Source organism: Tenebrio molitor, chromosome 8, assembly GCF_963966145.1.
Source record: "Tenebrio molitor chromosome 8, icTenMoli1.1, whole genome shotgun sequence".
Classification (NCBI taxonomy): domain Eukaryota; kingdom Metazoa; phylum Arthropoda; class Insecta; order Coleoptera; family Tenebrionidae; genus Tenebrio; species Tenebrio molitor.
Window position 1 is genome coordinate 16038967 of NC_091053.1, and position 16183 is coordinate 16055149.

The 16183-nt window shown below is 34.9% G+C and overlaps 1 protein-coding gene across 6 annotated transcripts in view; it reads left to right on the forward strand.

Moving 5' to 3' along the window:
* Nucleotides 1-16183, forward strand: part of LOC138136171 (protein bric-a-brac 1-like) — a 77460-nt gene that overhangs the window by 25883 nt on the left and 35394 nt on the right. For 2 of the 6 annotated variants that reach the window (XM_069055229.1, XM_069055224.1), the window contains exon 1: nucleotides 3668-4070. The exons of the other annotated variants lie outside the window; for them this stretch is intronic. The gene's annotated coding sequence lies outside the window, so the exon portion shown is untranslated. Of the gene's footprint in view, nucleotides 1-3667; nucleotides 4071-16183 lie in introns of those variants that run through there. 6 annotated transcript variants of the gene reach the window in all.

Consider the following 16183-nt stretch of genomic DNA (forward strand, 5'->3'; position numbering starts at 1 on the left):
AATTATTTATGATCTCAATCTTAGTGAACGCATTTTTTTTGTTAATCTATTATGGACACCTGCTCACCTCGTGAGGCTTTTTGGCAAATCGTCCCATCTGGGTCTATTATCGGGCGACATCAGTTCCGACGCACGCTGTACCATCGGCAAAAACCCGTCGATTGGTCACAGCGCGCAAAAAGTCCTAACTGTAAAAGCGATCGCCTGTTTTCTGCTGATGCGCTGTCGGAAAATAAAATCGAATCTATTGTTTAAGCAATTATTCGAATATTCAATCGGCAGAAGTGGCGATATTTTTCTGGACAAAAACGATATTGCAGCGATTCGACGGGACTTCTGAGAGAACGCCGTTATTGCGGCCGTCCTTTTACTTTTTTTGCTTGGCCATATCTCACCTTATACGGAGTGGAGGAGGAAAGGGTCCCGATGGGTGTTGTCGCGGGGGCCCGAGCTGTGGGTTTTTGTTCGGTTTGCCAAGTCGGGAGATATTTTAAATTGGCGAAGAAGTGAAGAGTTGTTGCGTCGGGGTAAGTTGCAAATCGATCGATATTCGTAGAAATCGTAGAATGTTTGCCTGTCACAGTAAAAGAGTTTGGGGTGTCGTGTCTGACGGAATGTTTTGCAAAAACGAATGTTTTGTGGAAAAGTTTGAGTACCTCTTTAATCCGATAATGGAAGTACATTATTTGTTACGAGATGTTTCAGACTGATAGATAAAAAATATACAGGGCGTATTTGAAATACATGTGTTAATTTTAACCAGTGGAAGAACTCGCCAATTTATGAAACTTTTCTTTATAACATTTTGCAAAATTCTCAAGTTTTCCAAATTTTTTTGTCCCTGTTTGTTTTCTGTGATTAACTACATATAGTAAATTCATTTTTGTAATGACGAACTAGAGTTACTAAATTTAGTAACGTTTGTCTTGTGAACACACCTTTTTACCGCGAATTTGGGCCTTTAAAAAGTTAGGTTATGGGTCACGTCATTTGTTCGGTCAAAACTGGTCCCAATCAAAGTACCTATAATAAAATTAAATTATTTAATTATTTTGAAAAAAAAAAAACTGAGCAAAGTTACACTAAACAAATACGAAAAGGCACTTGAATACATATAACAATGAAATAATTTGCTTATTGATACTCTACTCCGTTTTGGAAATTCAGTCATTTTGGCAACTGTCTAATTTTTATTTATTTTGTAAAAAAATCTAACAAAAACACTTTACCCATAGGCGGGTATACATTTTGATGGCTAATTGATTCCAATTTTTAAATCAATTTGTAACGCTTTTTCGTAAAAAATTCAAATAGAAAAAACGTTTCATTTAACACGCTCTGCTACGTGTTAAAATTAAAACACGTATTTTAGATACACCCTGTATATTCTAATAGATCATTTTATCAGATCTATAACTTTAGGGAAAAGAAAAACAGTGTTTTATTTGAAAAGCTAAAATTTAAATTATTTACTACAAGATGAAGAATGTTAAAAGCTCTTGTGAGGTTATGAAAATATGACAAGCTTGAACTGAGTGACACCTAAATTGTCTAGGAAACGTGTACAACGTCGTGGTTATTTTTTGTTCGCACTGTATAAGATGCAAATCTTGGTCATGTAAAAAAATAGAAAGTTCTGGTTGTTAAGTAAAGATAAGTAACCCAAAAAATGTTGCGTTAATTCATCTTGAAAGAATTTTCAAAAAATGAAATAAATATTTCCGAGATTTTCTAATAATCCAAAATGTTGATTTGAAAAATTATTGCGCTCCAGTTTTACCAAGTGATTTTTTCTAATTTGTTATACAGGGTGAGTATTTAGAGGTCAACGGCGGTATTTTTGAACATTTAGTAAAAGAACGCGCTTATTAAGACAATGTTAATGTTTGCAATTTTGTGTATTTGTTATTACGCTATAACTTGAAAACAAATGAAAATCGGATAAGAACATATTAGTTTTTTTAACATTATTGTCACGCGTAATACGCTCATGGAATTTCGGCCGTTCCTCTCGACTCACCCTGTATACAGAGTGATTCTTAAACTCTTCTGATTTCCTTGTTAAGTACCCTAAAAAAAATAGTTTTGTACCACGATCAGTCTGCATGAGAAAAAAAAGACAAATACTTATTTTTGATTTTTCCAATTTTATTTCAAAGTTAGTTATAGACAGCTATACAGGGTGTATCTAAAATGCTTGTGTTAATTTTAACACGTAGCAGAGCTTGTTAAATGAAACGTTTTTTCTAAATTTTTTTATAGTTAATCTCACAAAATGACTCATTTGGTAAATATTGGGGGGAAAAGTTTTATGAATTTTGCAAAATGTTATAGAGAAAATCTTCATTAATAGGCCAGTTCTTCCAGTGGTCAAATTTAATAGACGAATTTCAGATACACCCTGTATATGTCTAATGTTTTTCTAAAATCCCATAATTTGTTATTTTTTATATTTCACATTCTCTAATTTTCACAAAGAATAAAATTTTTGTAATTTTAACGTTTTCGTAAAAGATCTAATTTAACTTGAAAATTTCTTATAATAAAATTAAAAAAAAATTACTTGTAGCAAAACATTTACAAATGTAGTATTTTCGTTTCTATTCTCACCAACTTGTTGTCTTGATCGTTTTCCATAAGTTTTAAAACCGTTTTTGAACATTCTTTTTGATCATTTATCAATCAAAAAAAATCAGGTAGCGTATTGGCCATTTTAGATTCTCCTAAAACCACAGTCACGTTTTTTTTTAATCAGAGAAGAAACCAATCATGTGTAGATTTTTTATTTTTTCATATACCTAGATTTTTTTCTTGATATTTTTGGAAATCGTTTCAGTTTTTTTCCCATTTTGTTGATGCTTTTTAGACCATTCTTATTTCAATTATTTTATACAAACATTAAACTGCCTTCCAAAATCTTCAAACCACCATTAAAATTATTCTCTACTAGACAAAAAGAAGCACTTTTTACTTTATACGGTTGGCAACATCGATCTGTGTCCTCGGCGACATTTAACCAAAATCTGTTACATTTCAGAATTGCAACCATTAATTACATTTACACACTTTAATTAGGTTTTACGTAAAAAATAATTCTGAATTCTTGTTCCCACGATCTCATTTGGTGCTTTTGACGTTCGACACTTTGACAGATTTGTTCTTAAAAAACAACTCGCACCACTTGATTTTGTAAACTTTACGCTAAAAACAGTACCGCATGAGCCCCCTCATAACTATTTTTAACAAAAATCTGCATTTTTCTCCACTTTCGTAGTTTTTAAAATTATTTCGAGCGAAAACTTCTCACTTCGTAAGCACGTAGATGCTTCTGATTGTGCAACAATGATACCTAATGATAAAAATCATTTATATGATGCATTTATTTATGCGTTTTGTTTGAAGTAAGGAGCAATCATTAGTTATTGATGTGTCCGAGTTGCGCTTCACTTTTAGGAACATTTTCGTTTCGCGACATTTTGGGTGGTAAAAGCGTAATTAAAATTTGTGCAAATCTTGACAGATTCAAGGTTCGGATCGCGGATTCGGTCGCCCCCTCCTCCCCGCACGCACCGCCGCCCCTCGCTGCACCGGCGAGGCCGTCGCGACGGCCGAAGGCGATGCGTATGCACCTAGGCGGCGATGGTGGGGCTGCGGGGGCGACCGTCCGCCTGCGATTCAGGCCGAGTTGTTGTCTGACAGCGGTCGCAGACAGTTGGCCCGCGACGTCACACGAAGCCGGGTCGGGCATTGCGCGAGATGCACCCCTCGCACTAGGACCTAGTGCCGTCGTTTTCGCGAGCGACCGTTTCGGCAGTTCCGGGTTCGGCGCCCCAGACGCGCTCTTTACCGTTAATCGCCGGCTGGCGCGGTTGGTGCGCGATCTTCCCGCTCGCTCTCGACGCCGACAACTCGATGGTCGCGCCGCGGCTGTCAAAGACACATGCCAACGCCGACGTGCGACTTCCTGCAGTAGTTGCCGAGCCGTAAACCAGTGCTGAGTGTTTGTTGTTCCCGTTGCGAGTTGCTGAAACCGAGTGCGTCCGACGCATTGCATAATCAATGACAGAAAGGTACCTCTTGTTTGACATTACGCTGGGAGGGGGGCCCGGGGTCTCGCCGCTTGCTCCTACACCAAACACACACACACACCTCCTCCGACACGCAAAAATAGCGCTAAACTCGACCGATAATGTGACGTTTCGTCGTCGAAAAAATACCATTGTTGCTAGCTTCGCACCTGCGGTGCTGCCAACTTTGCCGCGTTCCTCTTCACTCAGAAAAACCTCATTTTGTTTGTTGCACCGGTTCAGGTTAGCTTCATTATCGCCGAATTATGTAATGCGCCGTGCCGGAAGTGCCGATTCGGGGGGCACGACTCGTACCCGATACAAAATTTCACGAATTTGAAGCGTTACGCAACGTAATTATGTGCGTTGCGAATTGCACTCGCTGACACAAAATCTCACTTCTTCGAAGCACCCACACCGCGTTCCCACACAAGGATTTTTCCCGTTGGATCAATTATTATGTCTGCCGCAAATTTCGATCATTTTTCCAGTTTAACCTAGAAAATTTTCGGACAAATTGTCGTTTCTCAACAGCCGAATACGGTTGTTGCTCCTGTTGCATTGCCCGTTTCAACAACGCTAAAATAATTTTGACAACTTGCACGTGTCAAATTTTGTTTGATCTGTCATTGCTGCACTGTCGATAAGATATCATCGATACATTGTTGCACTTCCGAATCATACTTACTAAATCGTGTGTAACCGTCGCTAAAAATATCTCTTTTTTAAAACACGACTGAAAACCAAAAAATGCACAATTTGCTGTCATTCCTGACACTTGCATTAACAGGAGACGTGGCAACAATGCCAGTTTAAGACATAATTTTCTTGAACCCGGAAATAAGAAAAATGGGTTTGTGTTACAACTGGGAACGCTTTGATTCTTTATTTCATTTTGTAATACTTGTCCGATAGTACTAAATATGTCTGAAATTTTTTTGTGACATTGACAATAACTTGACATTTGACACGTTTGTAACCAGAATAATTACAAACACTATTTGACACATCCCTAACCGTGTACTGCAACAAAAATAAAAATTACATCAGTCGTGACAATTAGAACGCACGAACAACAATTTTGACAGTTTTGCTTCAAAACCAACCAATTAAATTACAGCGAAGGTGTCAGATTATTTTTTTTTTAATTAGGTACACTTAATTATACATTATTTTAAAAAGCACAGATGTTTCAAATACACACTCTAAACGTGCCATTATTTTTTTTTAAACTTTATTCTTGGCGCATATTTCATTTTATCAAATCTACATATTATTGTTGACCTTGAATGTGTACTTTTTGCGGTGTTCGTGCGTTAGTTGGCACTACTTGCACAATAATAAGTACTGAGCATATTTTTCTCGAAATTTTAATATTTATACAATTATTTTTTTTATCTGCGGATGTTCCAGTATCGATAAAATATTATCACTATGTTGTGACAATTCTGAACGGTCTCAAATATTGTAACCGTCGTTAAATTTAATTCGCGTTTCATACCAAAAATAAAAAAGTGACAAATCAGAATCGTAACGGGAAATATGCAACTCTTTTGCAACAAATTTTAATCGCCTCGGTTGCAAAATCGGTAGAGAGTTTTGTTTTATTGGTGTCATTTTTGACATTTGCGCTAATAGAAGTTTTGGCAACGCTGCCAATTTAAGACATCATTCTCTTGAACATGGAATTAGTAAAATAGGTGCGCTATAATTATTAATTTTTAATTTCTTTTATTGCAGCAGCAGGGTAATAAAATTATTATGTCTAGTATAGAACGACTACATATTGTTAGACTGACATTAGCAATAATTTGACATTTGACACGTTCACTCCTAGAATGGTATAGCACTACGCGTATTCGTTGTATTGTATTCAACTTGTTCGTGTGTAAATTGGGCTTTTTTTGGCACTAGTGGGCCTTTCAAACGCTCGCTTCACTCGCGTTTTAAACTGGTCCATTCATTCCAAAAAAAGACCAATTTACACACGAACTCGTTAAATAAACTACTATTTTGCTAATTTTTCACTTACAAACAAAGCCAAAAAAAGTAAAGTTTACCAAAAAGTTAAATTCTGATTTTTATACTAACCTACCCAGATTCACTTCCTATAGTTATTTACGAAATCAGCGGAAAAAAACATCAATTAGATTTTGAATTAAACGCAATTTTACATTTCAACTTTGAAAATCATTTTTATTTAAGTATGACCTGCTACTTGTGCTGTTGTAAATTTAGATGACAATGGGAATTGCCAATTTTATGACAAACCTGTAAATAAGAGGGTCAAAACGGTCGGCTAGTAGTGAATGATCCTTTTGTTGGCAAATTATACCATTTGGGCCATAATTCACGCGTCTGGTTTGCGTTTAAATAAAAAAGCGAATTACATGTTTAGCTAACCAAATCAAAATTTGTACTTGTGCCATCAAGGTTTGATGCGGTAGCAGGTACAGATTTAACGCAAAAACTTTATAGGTAAATTAACAGTTTTAGGGGCGTATTCTATAACTGGGGCTTGAAAAGACGCTAAAATTTTAACGCCCCTTCAAAAATTACAGAATTACGAATATCAGAAAACTAACAAAACTGTTACGCCCTTATTTATTAACTTTTTTTTTAAATCCTCAAATATATCTTATCAATAATAATTAGCTGGGTATATAAAATTTCGACTATTTTATTTAATTGTTAGTCGTGATTTCTCGCATGCGCGTATACGACGTCCGACCTGTACATGTTTCTTCTCGTTTTAAGTTTAAGTTGGCAATACAATTAAGAAAAAAATGTTATTCGTCTATTTACAACACTGCAACCGGATATGTTTTGTTGGTTTATTTGACAGATATCTGACGTAGCATTAACAACGACAAAATGGTAGGTTATGAGAGCAAAAATTAACTACAAAAAGAAATCAGTTGGAATTCAGGATCTAAAAATGAACTAAAGGAAATTCTTGAAGTGCTCTCCATTTTGCTCTAAACATAAATTAACTCTTCTCTGGAACGATTCATCCGCATATTTAATTTAATTTGAAATGTCAAATTTTATTTGTCAATGATGCGGCTGTCAGTGTGAAGTCATCAACAACAGGAAGTTACTCCAGTTGTACCATTTAAAAATAAAATTCAGTATTACCAACTCAAACTTCTTGATCACCCCGTATATTCTACGATGTAATTACTAATTACATCTTTAAAAGGAGAAAATAAAAAATAAAAAATCTTTTTACATGATGATTTACATTTGACACTTTTGAAGTACCTACCTACATACTATTTCGATCGGAGTGTCACACTATTTTTAAAATTTGTTATTACTATTATTATTGTTATGTTTCACTGTAACCAACCTAAGAAATAAAATCAGTGTTTATTGCAGTTGTGAAAATATTTTTCATCTAATACGACGACATCTTTTTACGATCCTGCTAAAACCCGACAGATACCGAGCGATCATTTAAAAAATAAATCGACTTTGCTTTGGAGCCTATGCTATAGCATGGGTTACCATAGGTAACACGCCGACTCGATTTATTTTTTAATTGATATATATATCAAATAATTTAAAACATTACATTTCTTTAACCTTCAAATTTGATTCTTCATTTGTTTCATTTACTCATTTTACGTCATATGTCAATACTCCTCTCGACCTTGAGCGTGGATTTTTTTTTGTGATACCAATTTTCCGAACAAGACTTATCATTTGGAAGATGTGGCAAGATTGCCGACCGAATAAATTTCGTGAACCTGGAAATACGTACAATGAGTTTATGTTAATTATTATTTGTTGTACATTCCGTTTCCTACAGCCATAGAATGTTCATGTTTACCAAAGAAAGACTAAATAGAGTGAGATTGACAACATTTTGACATTTGACAAATTTTTAACTTGACAGTTTGTATATTTTAATGTATGTTGTTTCTTTTTATTTTGAATCTGTCACATTTAAAAAACATAAATAAAAATTTAGATTTGTAATTACTATCAGTGACACTAATAATAATTATATGTGTGACGTATTTGTAAGTACATTGTTGCCAACAATCGATACTAGTATGTATTAAGTAAGGTTCTCGATTATAAAAGGTAACGACAACGGTTGCGACCAATATTTCCATCTCACTTAATTTTGAGTGACGTTAAGCTAATCTGTTTGACACGTAAAATTTCAAATCACAAAAATCCCTAAAAATAGTCACTTCTCTCTTTGTCACACTCACGGGATTTATCGATAATGTCCTCTCTTTTAATTTTGAGGACAAAAATTGTGGAGCGGGATGGCGCTACCTTCTAAAGGTACCTATAGTACCTTAGTATTAAGTACCTACATTAATTACATTTTAAACATTTCACAGATATTTTTGAAAATTGAAGAATTTAACATATTTGTAATTAGACATTTGACAGTTTCACTCTAAGATCACGTTTTAAATGACAGCTGAAGTACCTATAGCATTACGTGAGTATCAGACTAGATTGTTTCTTGTTAGTTGGCTTCACTTGCGTAATAATAGAAATATCAAAAATATTTAAAGTGTTTTATAATAAATCGATTCGTAAAAAAATATGTATACCTATTCAACTGTTTTGCAACAAACTGTAGGTAATCAATACCGGTCTTCCCTAACACTGTCACTGTATAACTCGTTCTAGAAATGTTTAAATTTCACTATAATGGCCTACATATCGCCGAATTTTGGCAAAAATCAAAAATTAAATGACGGTAATTGACAGTCGCAACAATTTGACGTTTCACCAATTTCTAACTAGAGTAGTTAATTTGAAACCATTTGACAGAATCTCAACCAGTGCACGTTTTTGACATTACCTCTTGTTACAACTACTTTTTGTTAATTACAGAGCTGTCACGTTTACACTTGTTCAATTATGTAGCTACATTCGTGCGTCTCAGAAATAAATAAAATTGTGTATGTATCTGTCACGACAGTCCAATTGTCATTGACAGTTGCCACAAGTTTGACTTATTTCCCAAAATGTTAAAATGACAGTTTAGATGTCACATGATTTTTGTGTTCTTCAGTAGGTATCACACTGTACCCTACTTAATCCTAATAAATGCCATGTGTCATTTTTTTCCATCAATTCTCATAACCTTGCAGACGTGTTCTTTTGCATTTCGTATTAATTGATACCACTCGCATAAAAACCACTAAACTCACATTTTTTTTTGTGCAGCATTTGAATACATTCTAAGTGCCTATGTTTTATGCATGCCCCGCCGAATATTTCTAATTTTGATACTTTTGAACTCGGAATTCAGATTTGCATTGTGTCGCAACATAATAAGCGAATTCGTTCGATACGTACTCGACACAAATCAATGTTTTTCGGTTGGCCGTCGTGTCTGTCAAAACTTTACGTCACTTGTCACATCACGGGGGATAACTACTCTGCGTGCACTAACTGTACAATCGGTAACTGTAAACGCCATCAATTTCAAACCGACGATCGGAATGTCATATTCGCAATAAAACAAATGAAATAATCGCCAACAATGACTTAATAGCCAATCGTTTTCATGCTAATTCCAGGGGTACCACCCACATTTTCCCCTCGTTTTTGTCTGTTAATTGGTTAATCGGTGAGCCTCGTAAAAATTAATTTTCGGTGTAGATCTCACGGCGAGATTGTCTTTTGTTTTGAGTGCGCCTGTGAATACGAATATTGCGAGTACACCGGCCAATAGAATAGACGAATGCAAAATCAAGTGTCCTTTCGTTTTGCACAGTCTTGTTCTACAATCTCGGTTAATTTATGCCTTGAGCATATAATTATGGCGCACAGTGTAGAAAAGTGAAAACCTTGCAAATTTTGACATTAATTGGTGGATCTACAGGTTCACCTCGACCCGTCGATTCTGCTTTTGAAGGTTTTGCAAAAAAACCGTTCAAACTTGGTGGAAACAGATTTCGAAGATTGTAGAGATGTAGGAATTTTCGAAAAATTGTTTTGACAGATCACACTGTATATACCTAATGGCGTTCGCATCATTTCGTGGCCATTAACATGAATAAAACAATCGAGGAGTTTGTCCAGGTTCAACCGTTGCGTGCCATTTTTTATACATGATCAAATTAGTGAGTTTCGAGTAAGCGAATTTGTCATCTGTCAAAGATGTCACTTTGCAGTGTCACCAACACAGTTTGCAAACTCCCTGCACGCACCTACATAATAAGTCCGCGAACACCTTATCGCTTTCTGCAGTATCGGCATGCGACGCCTCGGTTTTGCATGTCGGTGCAGTCGCGATCAGTCGGAATCGAGGATGTTCTAATCTGCTCGGTCGGAATGGCCGCCGCCATCTTTGCTTCGGTGGAAAATGGCGGTGATTCTGTCGTACAGGGGGAGCTTGGGAACACGTGTTGCGGGACCCCTCTGTCACTTAATTTATGTACAAGAGAAGCGATAACCGTCTTCTATTAGTATAAGGGGCGTGTCCTCGCTCATCTTAGACCAATGAGGACGCGCCAGTAGATACGACTTATCGCCATACTTTAGGGTTTGTTACTTCCTGGGCGCGCTCGCATGGCGCCGCTTTCCACAGAAATGGAACTTGAGAAAAATAAAGTGCCTACTTGTTTTTGGGGAATTTTGGATAACAAGTCAAGGCCACTGTCAAATTTGATACGTTCTTGCAAACAGTTTGTGAACACTCGACTATCAAACTCTGAAGATTGAACCAATCAAAAAAACGTAACGAATATGTAATTTATCGATGAGCGGTAAATGACAAGTGACGTATGTCATCACGTGTGTATTGTTGCTCTTCATATGTAGTTTATTGAAACATTCGCAAATATTTTACAATTGTAAGATCGAAAAGTAAAACCAGCGGAATTGGATTATTGTATGCACTGTTAAGTTGGCATGACTGCTGCACTTATTGTTAACATGTTGATAATTGACTATAATCCAAATAGAGTTTCAGGTCTACAAACATAAAACACTGCGTTATATGTACCTACTTGCCAGCATATTGAAAACTCGATTTCAAATCGTTTTGTTCTTGTCATTTTTCTGTCAAACCTTTAACATCTACTGTTCATTATAGTAATTAAAAACATGTTAAGCGGTGCAAGTAAAAATAACTTGGTTTAATACAATTTAAATGGCATGGGGTTTAGAACGAGCCACCGAGTTACGCAGTCATCTGTCAACAATTGACATTCAATTGTCATTCCTTGTGGTTCAAATTTTAAAGAACGCTAGTATGACAAAAGATAAGTGGTACTGTTTTTTTTCCTCACCCGATATGCCAAGTTTCAGTTTGTTAATAATTGGGAGAGGTGACAATCTATATTGTTTTATCTATGGATTGTCCTTGTCACAGACTGTTTGTTGTAAATTAATTGTAAGAAATAAAATAACAAAAGCAACCATCAGAAGATAGTGGGTGGTGTGGCACAACAAATTTCCCAAATAAATTTTCGTAAATAAATAAGATATTAGAAACTCGTTGGGCCTTAATTAAAAATGTGTACCAACTGACACTCGACGTTAGTGTGTTTTCTATGAGGGATAGCTTGATTGTCATGGCGTTTTTGAAAGTGAGGTTACGACGTTAATTTTGTATCTCGAACGGTTAGCAACAGAGAAGAGAGCGTTCGACTTTCATGTTTAAAAATTGGAAACTCGTCAGTTTTAATGGGACAAATCAAGACGTTTCAATCTTGGAACGTTTAGACAAACCGAAAAGAAAAACTATTGCGAATGTGGTACCGCCACGTTCGACCGTGCCCACCCGGAAAGTGAACCATTTCAGACCGCCTTTTTAACATGAGACACGCAAGCGTGACCAGTTATGTCGTAGAAGAAGCGGCGAGGAACACCAATCACGGATTTTTCATCGAAATTCCAAGCCCCGAAAATTCCACATTTCGAACCGGACGAGCGGAGGCCGAATCAGCGCCAGAAATTCAATTGAATGTCGAGGCACACGTGGACAGGAAAATTACCAATTACGCAACTGTTGTTGTTGTATTGGTGATGCAGGATTTTTCAGCGAGACAGTTGAATGGTTTTGATGGCGGAATGCGGGGTGCTATAAAAAATCACCGAACGAAAACCGAGCGGGTTCGACGGTGTCCGACAATCTTTGGTTCAGTATTTGCCAAATTATTTAATTCGTGTCAATTCTGGCGGTCTGATTATTATTAAAGACATCTACAGCGTGGCTGGCAAAAACTGACGAGTGTTGGTCCTCGAACAACATCTACCGAGTGGCCAACTGAAATTTTTTTGTATACGGTTTGACCTGCCAGTATGCCATTTTATGGGGAGATATTGTGCGTGTTTGAGATCTCCCGAATGACAGAGAGATAATTGTATCGATCTTACTTTTTTTTTATCAAAATTACATAATCAACAAAAACCAAAGATAAGGGACGGCGTGGGAAAAAGAACTTTTGAAAACGTACGGCGTAGCTTCGATCATACTATAAGATCAGTGATGAAGGAGGGTTTTGCCGAAACTCCAACAAAGTTGTGTAAAAATCCAGTCACCATTTTCTTCGTTTCCATCTCAAAAATGGGAGTCCGTCATGAATAATTTATGTTCTCGGCTGAAAACTATTTTTTAAATAAAATTCAGATACAAATGTCAAAATTGACATTTTATTGACAGTTTATTTTATTTCAGACATATCGTTTTTCATAGTCGCCGATTATCCTTTTTATTTTGTTGATTATGTTGTACAGGGTGATTCAAGTTTTACCGCCCGCACGATTAACCCTATTAAAAAATTAGTAAAAATTACGAAACTTTAGGGTTACATTCCCTTCATATAAGGCTTCAAACGTGTGCAATCAATAAAATTAAAAAAATTGAATTTGACCATAATAAAAAAAAAATCCGTGCACGCTCATAATTCACAATTAATTCAAAGAACATATTTATGAAATTCGCATCAAAAGAAAATGATTAGTTTTTGAATTATTCCAATTTGAATATTAACACCGAAAAATGATCAAGATTTACAACTGCAGTGTCATAAATAAATACTTCATTGTTGGGAAACATCTGTTGCGAACTTTTCCAGTAATTCTTTAGTCCCTTTAAGGTACCATAAATAACCCATGTCAACTTCTATTGTGGAAGTGACCGCCCAATTTAATGATAAATCATAGCTAAATTTTGCACTTTAATATCGAATTCCATTTATTTCAAAAACCGGTGATGCTTTCATGATTTCAATGACATCAATTTTTTACTAAATGTTTGAAAGGACTCTCAATGAAAAATTATGTAAATTAATCTAGCGGTTATTGAATTAAAACGAAATATTTACCTACTCGTTTCATTAAAAAATTTGAAATTTTTACAGAATGTTCTACAGCGTTACACAATCATTCCTGAATTTTTTGACAATTTTAAATCGATTAGAAGTGGGTGTTTTCGCTCGGGCGGTAAAACTTGAATCACCCTGTATATACAAGGTGTATTAAAAAGAGCGCACAATATTATGTCACGCGAATCTACGTTGAATGCCAAACAAAAAATTCTAATTGGAATTTGCTCTTAGACGAATAGATTTTAAATTATGTATTAGATATTACATATTATCAAATGTGACATTATTAACGATCCTTGTTACTTTCTGATTTTACTCAAGTTCGAAAAATCACTCTAGCTTAGTTCCGATGCTGCAATAGCTTCAAAATTAATGAACAACAAAGACTTTGCCTTTTTTTAAATGAACTAAACCAATAATCAAAATGGTAAAATTAGTGTTCGATTGTTAATAACTCCATGAGCACTGAGCAGAGGGTTCACAGTAAGTTGGTAGAGTTTTTTGCTTGCATTTCAACGTAGAATGATGTGATGTAAATATTATCCACCATTTTTAATACACCCTATACATATATTCAAAGTGATCAAGAAGGACTGTTTGAGTTGGTAATACTGAATTTAATTTTTAAATGGTGCAACTGGAGTAACTTCCAGTTGTTGACCGCTTGACACTTGACAGCTAAATTATTGACAACTATGACAAGTAACATTTGACATTTCAAATTAAATTAAACATACTGGTAAATCTGTTGGAGAGCCTAAAAAGAATTTATGTTTAGAATAAAATGGTGGGCACTTTGAGCATTTCCTTTAGTTCATTTTTAAATAATTGTTCTGTATTTTAAGATTAATTTCATTTTTATAGTTAATTTTTACTCTCATAACCTACCATTTTGTCACTGTTAATGTTAAGTCAAATAAACCAACAAAACATATACGGTTGCAGTGTTGCAAATAGCCGAATAAAAAAATGTTCTTAATTGTATCTATTGCCAAATCAAACAGTCCTTCTTGATCACCTTGTACCTGTTGGTTATTGCAAAAGTGAAAATTTCGAAATACTGTAAATTTGAAATCTAAAAATTATTGAAACAAAGGATTAAGATTGAAATAAAATTCCGTATGGCGGTGACGTGAAAGTATAACACTCGGTATAATAAGTATATTTAGGTATCTACATAATTATTGACAGGCAAATTATTACGTGACACGCCTGTCAAAAAACCACAATAGTGAGCATTGTTAACTGACATTCATTGATTGATAGTGCTTTTCATTTTGTTTTTTTTTTTTTAATCAAAATTTTGAAATTTTGACGGTAAACAGTGATGAACAGCATGGTAAGTGGTGTTTTTTAAAACTCACCCTCTATATCTGATAAGTCAGACAGTGTGATTCATGAAATTTAAAGAAAATGGAATACGACAATGCCTATAATAGTCGGAGAATATGTACAGAGTGGCCAATAATATTGTTTATATTTTTTGGGTAGCTTTGAATAAAACGCGAACTTAAGAGTTAAGTACGTTTCATATACAGGGTGGTTTTAAAAACATACTGTTTCTACAATAAATATTTTCATTTCATTTTTGTCAAATTGTCATTTTTCATTGTAGTTTTAGGCTGTTTTTGTTTTTCTAGCATAATCTAGAATACCTCTAGGATAATTTAATAATCTAGTATACTTTTATAAAATATTTTTTTTAAGAAATGAAATCAGTATTAGGTATTACTTTACATATTTTTCATTTTGAAAAATGTATTGTTTTCAGCAGTAGCTACAAATAAATTTGGAAAATATTTGGATCACAATTTTTTATGACTAATTTATTCTCATAAATACATTTTATTATTTTTAGTTGTAACTTGCTTCGGCTGTGGTCTTTACGTATTTTTTCCGTTGCTAAACCTTAAAAAACTATTGGGTGATTCAAAATGATTGTGGATAAGTATGGCAACTATGTGGGTAGGATAGAGTTGACATTTTTTTGACAGTTCATAGTCGCGCAATTTTGTAAATTGTCAAATCAATGTGCAATGGTATAAAAAAAATCAAATCCAGGCTTATGAAATGTCATACAAATGTCAACTCCATCCTACCCACACAGATGCCACATAAATTTTCGTTCATAGTTGTCATACTTATCCACAATCGTTTTGAATCACCCAATATAAACCAAAATTGAGAAAAATTTTAACAATTGATAATCATGTAACGTACTTTGTTCTCGAAGCAATAAAGTTAGTTATTTGAATTTTTTATAAAGCATACCTTAAGTCATAAGTACATATTTCGATATTTCAAAATGTATAAAATCATCACTTCAAGAGTTAGGATTAAACATCAACATAGCCAGTGCACCTAATTGAGGTTAAAACGAGGGATTGTTACTCCATGTTTACTAAAATTTAAAAAAACAATTATTGACAGCTACACCGACATGTATGTATTTGATTTTGGGTGAATGTCTCGGAAATGCAGCTGAAGCAGCTCGCGAAAACCCTACGCTATCCTCATCGGCGCCATCCAAATGGGCAAAATTTTCAACATTTATTGTAATAAAAAAAACTGTTATCGTTGAAGTGTTTGATTGTTGTGTTACCTGAAGCTCATCAAAATCGTTGCCTAAGCATTCAATAATACAGTGATATTACGTATTCCTAGGTAGGGGTAATTCTCAGATTAGGTACAGCGTTATCCTTTTTATATTTTGAAATTGTGTATATTTCCTAAATAGAGGGTCAGGATTTAAAAAAAAGACTTTTCCACCACTCGACCACATCCATAAATGACGTACCT